We start from the raw sequence: 11,398 nt of genomic DNA, 5'->3' as shown, positions 1-11,398 counted from the left end.
CAAGACAACAACACTGTTCTTTGAGTACTAAAGAGTAAAATGAATACAAATATTCTGAAAACTCACTTAATTTACCAATCATTTTCCGCTAAAATTTCACACAGACTAAGTTTACTAAACATTTATGCGGAAATTTCACCCTGTATAGGTACCTTAATTCTTCACAAATTTGGATATTAATTAGAACATCATGACGATTTGATTACTCCCTCCATTCCAAAATAGTTGATATTCTAGATTTTCCCTAAGTCAAACATGTCTAATTTTGACCAAAGTTGTAGGGAAATGTGTCAATCTCTACTATCTAAACTCTATTTAGTACAAATTTTATTGTAAGAAGTGTAATAAAAATAATGTGTTTGACTTAGGACAAATCTTGAATATCGATTATCTTGGAACGGGGGGAGATCTACACACCAATTATTATTGTAGTTAGGTATTATAAAATTAAAACTTCATACACTCACTCTGTCTGGAATTATGATGTATTCTAAATTTGCTCGAAGTCAAATTTTGTAAAGTTTGACTAAGCCACACATTGTGGTAGTGGATACATGTAATCTGAAAATATATTTTATGGAAACTAACAATATTTTTTACATATTGTGAATATTTATATGTTTTCTAAATCTTTAGTCAAAGTTTACCAAATTTAACTAACCCAGAATGCATGGTAATTATTAACAGAGGGAGTATAATGTATTGCAATGAAAATAAGAGTGGAAATGATCGATATAAGTATAAATTTTTATAAAGCAATAAAGCATCCAGCTACCAAACTCGCATAGGTCCTATTTTTATCCACACCTGCATATATACATATTTTCCACATCAAAATAAATAATAGTAAAAATATTACTAACATGTTAGAAATTATCATAGAGACATGTGACTCCAACTATCAATAGTGTGGATCCTCTTTTATTTGCATACAAGAACTATTATTTCATAATAACTCGATGTAAATGTGATCACAACGAATAGGTCATCATAATTGTCTTGTGACATATCACCACCGATAGATCTTGAAACTCTATCGAAGCAAATTCTATTGATAGATTATCATATCATGTCTATACATATTATATCTGATAGATCTTCATTGAACACGTTGCATTCACTATTTTTTTAAAGTTTGAACTAAAAATATATATCCCAAGTAAATATACATAAATGCATGTCAATAAAAAGTAATGAAAAATTTATGTATATTAAAACATAATATAATTATATGTTGGTGGATCTAAATTTTTAGTTGGAGTAACCATGTCAATCCCATAGATAGACAAGTCAATCAAAATCTAACAAATAATATGGATACACACAAATTCACCCATGCATCTTTCACCCTGAACCGGAAAATATCAAAACCCAAGTTTTGGAAAATTAAGGGGAAATCATCATCCATTGAGGATGTTTCATTCGAATTCCTCAATCGACCAGAGAAGCCCTATAACTCTCTGACATGCACCGTGAAGGGGAGAGAAAACTTTTGGTATATTGATTCGATTGGGATCTGAGGAACTTAGGTAAAAATACCGCATATTTAATTTGTTTGCATGTCAAATGACATTTCAGAGACCTAAAAATGGGGCGCCCATCTACTCTTACACGGATAAAAAACTCAGAGAGGCACCATATGGGCATCAACAAATGAGCACGTTAGTTCCGATACTTGCTGAAATTGAAGGGATAAAGTAGAACAAGTGAATATTGTGTACATATTTTTTCCTTCACATAGAAACATGTGTCAAGATATATATATACATGCAAGAAAAATATATAATCCATATTACCAAAAGAAATTATAAGGTAGGCCGGACTCTTCTCAATATATTTATATATTATACTTTTCAGGATAAAGAAACATAGAGTGATGAAAGAATTCTAATAGTTTCATTTTGCATACCCATTAACGAGGATGATTATTGTCCTTTTGGTTCAAGAAGAAAATTTATCAATGTGAATAGACCACACATGTGTTGAGCTAACATCACATGAAGCGAATTATTAAGTTAATGAAACGAAGTTCATGAAAAGATCGAATCTGAATTTGGAATGAGCAGGTGCTAAAGCGAATTATTAAGTTGCTGAAACAAATTTCATGAAAATATCGAATTTGAATTTGGAATGAGCAGGTGCTAAAGGGAATTATTATTTAAGTTATTAAAACAAAGTTAATGAAAATATGGAATTTAAATTTGGAACTGCTGAAGCTTGCCTCGCCATCTCTACTCTGGCAGCTCTTCATATAACTCCATTTTTCTTTCCTCTCAGTCGTGTTACTACCAGTAATAGGGAAAACCAAAGTTCTGAGCATCAATCCACAACTAGAACTTTAGAAGGATTGATACTTGAGCGATCAATCAAACAGGGAAATAAAATTTATGAGCATTTCAGCAATTGAACGGGACTGCATGTTTCTGCTTATAGACACGTTTTCAGCACATATACCCTATGGGTGCAAAACACTGAGAATTTTGGGGGAAGGGAAGAGCTGCCAAAACAAACCGATGAAAATTGGCATCGATGTGGGGTTTATATTTGGAAACGAGAGTAGACATCAATGATACATCAACAGGTAGGTGAGTGATTTTCTCCTTGTAGTTTCGTGGCATGTGATCTTTTTTTTTGCAGGGAAACTCAGGGCCTTTATTCATGATAACCAACACCACCAGCATTGTCAGCAAGACAACTGGTGACGAGGAAACTAGGAGTTGTATCCATCCAACAACTCGTCTCATTCTGTGAGCATGCAAGCTTAGCACGAGAGATGAGCTGGTACATTGGCAGATCGACTTACATGCTGAATAACAAATGTAAAAAAAGATGAAGCTAGCCCTTCAATTTCTAACAGAACTGCTGCTACTAACGAGCGAGAAACCGCGCGCGAGTTCCGAGATTGACAACTTCAAGGCGGTCGGACTCCATCACCACTCGCGAGAAACCACGAAGCTTGGCAAAAATGACACCATCCCGAAGCGAAAGCGCCTCCGCCACCATCGGATCGGTGATGCCCGGATATGGCTTGCTCCAAGCCCCAAGAAACTCAGAAGCGGACCGAGCGATCCCTCCTGCACCTCCTTTGTGATCATCTGAACTGATGCCAGCATCAGTATTAATCTTCACCTCGCCCTCCTCCGGAGGTCTCCAGCCATGGCCTGGAAGGACCGAAGCGTGCTGTCTAGGTAATTCCAGCAACGACAGGGCATCCCGAGTCATCTTCATCGAATGAACTGGATCAATGCTATTTCTGTCATGGACAATATTGTTCCGAGAAGTCCAAATAGCCCACATAATAGTAATAATTTTTGCCCGATCCGAGTCACCAATCTGTGGATCGCAGATTAAATCTCGCGTCCAAGTTACAGGATGAAGCTGCGGTAATTTGATATTCAGACTACTTCTAGCTTCAGTCCAAAACCGTTGTGCATGTGAGCATTTAACAAGAGCATGCATGGTGTCCTCATTACTTGCTAAACACACTTTGCATCTGGCCATTTGTGCAATATCTCGGTGTTGTAGTGTTGCTTCTACCGGCAGAATGCCGCGTAGTACTCGCCACCAAAATACTCGCACTTTTGGCACCACCTACATCTTCCACAATCTATCCCACATCTGTTTTTCAGAGGTTGAAGTTTCTGTCATCGTCCCTTCCGCTAGAGTACTATGCTCGTTCTGCGTCATTAGAGATCGATACGCTGATTTAACAGTGTAGACACCCGTTCTTTCCAAATCCCAGGCCCAGAAATCGTCACCCCCATCTCGTCGGAGAGGCATATTCAGGATAGCATCCGCTTCCGGCGCAATGAAGTTCCTTCTGACCAAATCTATCTTCCAAGTACCATTATCTGAATCAATCAACTCTGAGACAAAAGTAAATGCATCCTCGCTGTCATCTAACTGACATGAAGGAGTCATCGTTCTCAGGCCTGAAATCCACTGATCTGTCCATATCGAGATCGAGGTTCCATCACCAATTCTCTTAATGAGTCCATTAGACAGAGCTCTTCTCCCTGCCACTATTGCTCGCCAAGTTGCCGACGCTCTGCTCGGCACAGATGCCTGTCTGAAGTCAGTGTCAGGGAAATACTTGGTTTTCAGAACACGCGAGCACAATGAGTCCGGGTGTGTAATGAGGCGCCACCCCTGTTTGCCAAGCAACGCGAGGTTGAACATTTCCAAGTCCCGGAACCCCATACCCCCCTTACACTTTGGTGACGCAAGGGAATCCCAAGCGACCCAATGAATTGATCGTCGATCAATCGAGCTGCTCCACCAGTAGCGTGCCATGTAAGATCGTAATTGTTTGCACACTTTTTTGTTTAGCAGAAAACAGCACATACTGAAAGTTGGTATTGCCTGGATCACCGATTTCAGAAAAACCTCCCGTCCAGCACTAGAGACCATCCTTTCAGAACCACCGTGTAATTTGCTTCTGATTCTTTCACCTAGGTGATCAAAAGTCCCACTTGTGATGCGACCAACAGCAGTAGGAAAGCCTAGATATCTTTCACTAAAGGCCTCCACTGCCACTCCCATCAAATTTTTCAAAGCTTCTCGGGTATCATCAGGTGTGTTTGGACTGAAGTAGATTGAGCTCTTCTCTCTGTTCACACACTGCCCGGAACAATTCTCATAAATCCTCAAAATATCATTTAGCCTTGTTGCACTTTGCACATTTGCTTTCATAAAAATAAGACTGTCATCCGCAAACAACAGGTGATTAATCCAGGGAGAATGAGGGCTGACCCTAATTCCCCTATCTGTGTTGTTCCCTCCAAAGAAATTCAGTAGAGTAGTAAACCCTTCACCACATAGGAGGAACAAAAACGGTGACATGGGGATCACCAGAGATTCTGGGTTGGATCCCCAGCGGAGTCGTCTATTTTTAAGCAGAAGTCCCACACCCTGGTAAGAGTTTTTCCCGTAACTCTCGGCGCCTCCCTCTGAGGCGACTAGGGTTTGTGGAGTTTTTGGCGGCGCACGTCGATCTCATCGGCGGGGCGAGAGGAGATCGCCGGCGAGATGGACTCGTTGGGGCGCGGGAAGGAGAAGGAACAGGATGCCTTGTCGCCAAGGGCGGCTAGGGTGCGGTTGGAGGAACAACTGGGGAAGATGGGAATCACCGATCTGGAGGCGACTCCATTGGTGATTGATGATCGTGACGAGGGGGCGCAGAAGAAGTGGCTACTGGCCGGGATGGTGCTGCATCGCCATGTCTTTCATATTAACACCATAATCAGTGCCCTGCGCCCTGCTTGGGGCAATCCTAAAGGTCTGTTATTCCGATCTGTTGGGGAAAACAAGTTTGTTGCTGAATTTGCCACAGAGAGGGATAGGAGTCGTGTATGGGAGGGATCGCCATGGCACGTTAGTAGGAATGATGTGATTCTGTCGGAGTTCGAAGATTGCATGAAACCATCAGAGCTCAGGTTTGATCGTCTTCAACTCTGGGCTAGAGTTATGAACCTTCCCTTCAATCTCAGAGATAAAAAATGGTGGCTGCCGATTGCACGCCAGATAGATGAAACGGTGAAGGAAGTTCAGTTTGATCATGTGGGAGGTTTCCTTAGGGCGAGGGTTACGGTTCTTGTAGCCCAGCCGCTGAGGCGATATATTTTGATCGAGTCATCCAGGAGGCAGAGTACGGACCTATATGAGATACAATATGAGCAAATTCCTCACTTCTGCTTCTCTTGTGGTCGACTTGGGCATTCAGATCTTATATGCCTTACACCAGGTTCCAGGGATAGCAATGGTGCTTTACCGTACGGGAAGGGTTTAAGGGCATCTGATGAGAAGAAATGGTCTTTCAATGACGGTTCGACAAGGGAGCAGTCTTCTGCTTCGGCGAGTAACACAGAAACAAGGAAATCGAGCAGTGCGGCTGAATAAGGCACAGAGGTCACGTCCCCTTTGAAGAAGAACAATAGTAATAATAAGCGCAAAGCGGTGGAGGTGAAGAAAGTCTACAGGAAGGTAGAGGCTCCACGGCTGATGCTCACATCGTCAGCTGATGGTCATGATGAAGTTCCTATGGCCCAGGGGGAGGAGGTCGTAGAGACAGTGTTGGGAGGAAGCTCCGGGGGAGTTGAGGAGGAACCAGACCCAAAGAAGAAGAGGCCAACCCCAACGAGCTCTGAAGATTTGGCAGCGGCTGCAGGTCAGCCCTGCCGGCCTCAATGAGTTGCTTGAGCTGGAATGGTCGCGGGCTTGGGAACCAAGCGACTGTTCGAGAGCTGCGAAATGTCGTAAGACAAGAAGGTCCATGTATCTTGTTTGTTATGGAGACAAAGATTCCGAAGGAAAGAGTTGAAAGTCTACGGAATTATTTGGGATTCCAAGGCTGTTATGCAGTGGCTAGTGATGGATTGAGTGGTGGCATTGGTTTGTTCTGGACAGCTGATGTCTCTGTGGATATCAAAAACCACAGTTCCTGCCATATTGATGCTATGGTGAGGAGGAATGATCATTCTGGTTTTGAATGGAGATTCACGGGGTTTTATGGGGCTCCGAAGGTGGAAGACAGGCGCCACAGTTGGAGATTCCTTCAAACTCTTTTGGCTATTGAGCACTCGGCATGGATGTGTGTAGGGGATTTTAACGAAACGTTGTATGCGAGTGAACATTTCTCGAGAGCAGCTAGACCAGAATGGCAAATGCGGGCTTTTCGTGAAGTGGTGGAAGATTGCTCATTTCATGATCTGGGATGGTCAGGAGTGGAGTACACCTGGGATAATGGGCAAATGGGGGTGTCCAATGTCAAAGCTAGACTGGACAGGGCCTTTGGCAATGATGATTTCCTTGCCCGATTTAATTACACAAAGGTTAGACACATTGCTACAACTGAATCAGATCATTGCTTTCTTTTGATTGAATTCAAGGAGCAAGCAACTGAGGGAATAACTAGAGGAGGAAGACAGTTCCGATATGAGAATGTGTGGCAAACTCATGCTGACTATGATCAGCTAGTGTTGGATGCTTGGCAAAAAGGAGCAGGTCAGGAGGGTCTTCAAGGGGTGATGCATGCACTGGATAATATGCAAGCTAGCCTAAGCTCCTGGGGTGCCAAAGAATTTGGTGGCTTGGCACGGAAGGGGAGGAAACTCCGCGAGAAGCTAGATCGCCTACGACAGCGATCGGTTGGCCGAGGGCCTAGTGATGAGGAGAAGGCGATCGCGAAACAATTGCGCGAGACGCTGAGACAGGAAGAGATCTGGATGCGGCAGCGCTCCAGGGTCCAATGGCTACGTGAAGGGGACCGAAACACTGCGTATTTTCACTCTCAAGCTGCACAGAGGAAGAGGATCAATAAAATTCCAGACCTAGTGCGTGCAGATGGGAGGATGTGTGTATCCTGGGAGGAGAATAGTGAGGAGATACAAGGATTCTACACAAATCTGTATACCTCACAGGGTTCCGGCCCATGGACGAGTTGATGGACTTGGTCCCGACAAGAGTAACTTATGATATGAACCTGGAGCTTGATAAACCCTATACGGCCGAGGAGGTGAAGGCGGCGTTGTTCCATATGGCACCATCAAAAGCTCCAGGAGTGGACGGATTTACAGCGGGGTTTTTCCAGAGACATTGGCAGCTATTACATGTTGATATCGAAGCTGCTGTCCTGGCTTTTCTGAATGGCGGTGAATTACCGGTGGGGCTCAATGATACATCGATCACTCTTATACCCAAGGTACGACATCCGCAGCGGATTTCTCAGTTTCGACCCATCTCATTGTGTTCGGTACTTTATAAGATTGCATCCAAGTGTATTACGAACAGAGCAAGGAAATATATGGGTGAGATAATTGGTGAAGAACAAAGTGCTTTTATTCCCGGCCGTTTGATAACAGATAATGTTTTGATCGCACATGAAAGTGTACATGCGATGAAGAAACGGAAGAAGGGGAAAAATTGTGTCAGTGCACTGAAACTAGATATGATGAAAGCATATGATCGAGTGGAGTGGCACTACCTACTGTTGTGGATATACTTCATAGGTATACCATCGACATGGTCCGATTCCGGCAAGCCCGGGTGGCCTACAGATGGTGGTGATGGCTTATGGCCCACCGGGCAGCCCAGTTGCTGTTGATCATGAAGGAAGAAGTCCAGCCCAGGATCAGCAGGCCGGATCCGTACCGACATAGGAGTAACCCGGATCCATGGAGGCCCATGAGGAACCCGGATCCAGTACGACGTATATGGAAGGTGGATCCGTGACGTGCACGGCAAGATATTGTACCGTAGTTAGGCTGCATGCGTAATCCGGCTAGGACTCTCCATGTAAACCCTAGATCCGTGCGCCTTTATAAGCCGGATCACGGGAGCCCTAGAGGGACAACCACAACTCATTGTAACAACGCGAAAGCGCCCGGATAATTCCGGACAAGCAGCGGTAGGCCCTGTCATCGTGCGGGTGTTCGAAGCTGGGTAACTCGCGTACCACCGTCCCGTGTGCACTCCGCCCTATGGCCCCTACTTCTTCTCCCCTCGTGAGGATCCCTCCTCCGAGGTACCGTCGATTAGGCAACGACGGTTGGCGCCCACCGTGGGGCTGCGGCGTACGGAGGCCGAAACCGGGCGGGTTCCACATCTTCATCTGCGAGACCGTTGATTTCGACGGAAACGCACTGGTAAGTAATGTAGCTACGACCGCCGCCGAGCAGGACGCAGCTGCAAAGATCCGATCCGAGTCGCTGGAGCTTTCCACGGAAGAATCCGCCTTAGACACTGGAAATTTCAAATTCTGGTTTTGGTAGCCGGATCCGCACCTATATTTTGGTAGCCGGATCCATACCTATTTTTGGTTGCCGGATCCGCGCCTACGTTTCTGGTAGTCGGATCCGCACCTATATTTTTGGTTGCCGAATCCGCGCCTACGGTTTTGGTAGTCGGATCCGCACCTATATATTTTGGTAGCCGGATCTATACCTATTTTTGGTAGTCGGATCCGCACCTATATTTTTGTAGCCGGATCCATACCAAAATTTTGGTAGGTGGATCCGCACCTAAATATCTGGAAGTCGGATCCACACCTAAATTTTGGTAGGTGGATCCGCACCGATAGGACCACTACAACAATCAATCTCGCACGGCTCGACGGAACGCCGAAGAAAAACCGCCGCGACCGACGTTGATTCCGCTCCAAACAGCTAAGTCCCTATTTATATTTAATATTTTAATATTTTATGATCATGAGATTAAGATTGGTTCACTCATATCCTGAGTCTTTTACCGCTTTCACTGTTGGTCATATCTTTCCCACGATTTGCCTCGCGCTCGTGAAAAACTTTGTACTGTTTTTGCCGCTTAAGGCTCCGATGCTGCTGCAAAAATTTCCGCCTTCGGGCGTTAGCTTGAGTTTTCGGCCTACACGTTTTCTGTTGTTTATATGTGGATTCCTTAGTAGTGACATTTCGGTACTTAAAGCCGGCCTCTGTTTCGAGGTTCTTGATTGTTTCGCTATTAAGCGCTATCGCCTCGAGCGGATGTTACTGTGTTTAAAGTTTGCCGTCTCGCGAAAAGTCAAGCATATAAACCAGAAGAACGGATAAACCAGCACTTTCTTAAAACATATAAATTACATTAAGCTGTTCAAGATAGTCGAGTTTTTCCGCCTTGACAGTTTTATGTTGTTCAAGCTGCTGCATAGTTTCAGCTTTAAAACATTTGTTCAAAGGCCGTTTTTTTCCGCCTTACATTTGTTCGTTGAACATGATCAAAGAAACAATTTAATACAAATATGTTTTTATGTTTATGTATCAGGTACATGACACTTGGACGTATAATAGTCCTCGATTTAAGGTGTTTTCAAGCAGATCTAGCACAGCGCGAAGCCCCAGGGGAAGCTAGCCGGATCCAATGAGATAAGGTTAGGCGGATCCGTAGCATGCACAGCTGGAAAAGCAACTTGAGTCTTGATTCCGCTATGCTTAGCCGGAACCAACCCTCGGGGGCTGCGATTTTGATCTTAAGTGAAAAGTGTGTTTTCTTTCGAGTATTAGTGCTGGAAATTTCCGCCTAGATGCTTGGGATTTATACTATTCCTTGGTCACATGTAAAGATAAAGCTACTCTAAGAGCTCCAAGCCGGATTTTCAAGTAAATTCACCTTGGCGCTCGGGGGCTACATCGATGAAGTTCTCTTTGGAGCAACTAACCGAAAAATTTCCACCTTGACGCTTGGGGGCTAAGTTTCTGAGCATCGAGTCTCCTTGGAGCAAGCCGACTCAATGCTCGGGGGCTACATACATATGGTTATGTCAAGAAAAATTTCAAAGATGGCGAAAATCTAGCTAACTAGTCGGATCCGCACCTAATTTTTTGGTAGTCGGATCCGCACCTTAACTTTTTGGTAGCCGGATCCGCACCTAGTTTTTTGGTAGTCGGATCCGCACCTTAACTTTTTGGTAGCCGGATCCGCACCTAGTTTTTTGGTAGCCGGATCCGCACCTAATTTTCGGTAGCCGGATCCGCACCTAATTTTTTGGTAGTCGGATCCGCACCTGATTTTTGGGTAGTCGGATCCACACCTATATTTTGACTGGTCAGATCCGAACCTACATTTGGCTAGTCGGATCCATACCGAAGATTACGTTGGATGGTGTCTCCGAAGAATCGACCATTGGATCATGAAGTTTCCGACCAATACTTGGTTGGAGATATGAAGTTTGGAGTCCTTCAAGATTCTCTATTATTCGTTCCAGCCAAAGGATGAAGATACATGCGCAAGGCTGAGCTGGATGGAAGAACGGTGAATTTTGGAGAACTCCGGGGGCTACTTGTTGTGGATATACTTCATAGGTATACCATCGACATGGTCCGATTCCGGCAAGCCCGGGTGGCCTACGAGATGGTGGTGATGGCTTATGGCCCACCGGGCAGCCCGATTCTTGTTGATCATGAAGGAAGAAGTCCGGCCCGGGATCGGCGGGCCGGATCCGTACCGACATAGGAGTAACCCGGATCCATGGAGGCCCATGAGGAACCCGGATCCGATGCGACGTATATGGAAGGTGGATCCGTGACGTGCACGGCAAGATATTGTACCGTAGTTAGGTGTATGCGTAATCCGGCTAGGACTCTCCATGTAAACCCTAGATCCGTGCGCCTTTATAAGCCGGATCTCGGGAGCCCTAGAGGGACAACCACAACTCATTGTAACAACGCGAAAGCGCCCGGATAATTCCGGACAAGCGAGCGGTAGGCCCTGTCATCGTGCAGGTGTTCCGAAGCTGGGTAACTCGCGTACCACCGTCCCGTGTGCACTCCGCCCTATGGCCCCTACTTCTTCTCCCCCTCGTGAGGATCCCTCCTCCGAGGTACCGTCGATTAGGCAACGACACCTACAGTCCATGATGCTCAAGCTTGGCTTCAGTGCAAATTTTGTT

This window comes from Lolium rigidum, chromosome 4 (assembly GCF_022539505.1).
Source record: "Lolium rigidum isolate FL_2022 chromosome 4, APGP_CSIRO_Lrig_0.1, whole genome shotgun sequence".
NCBI classification, from domain to species: Eukaryota; Viridiplantae; Streptophyta; class Magnoliopsida; order Poales; family Poaceae; genus Lolium; species Lolium rigidum.
This window is presented reverse-complemented; position numbering follows the sequence as displayed.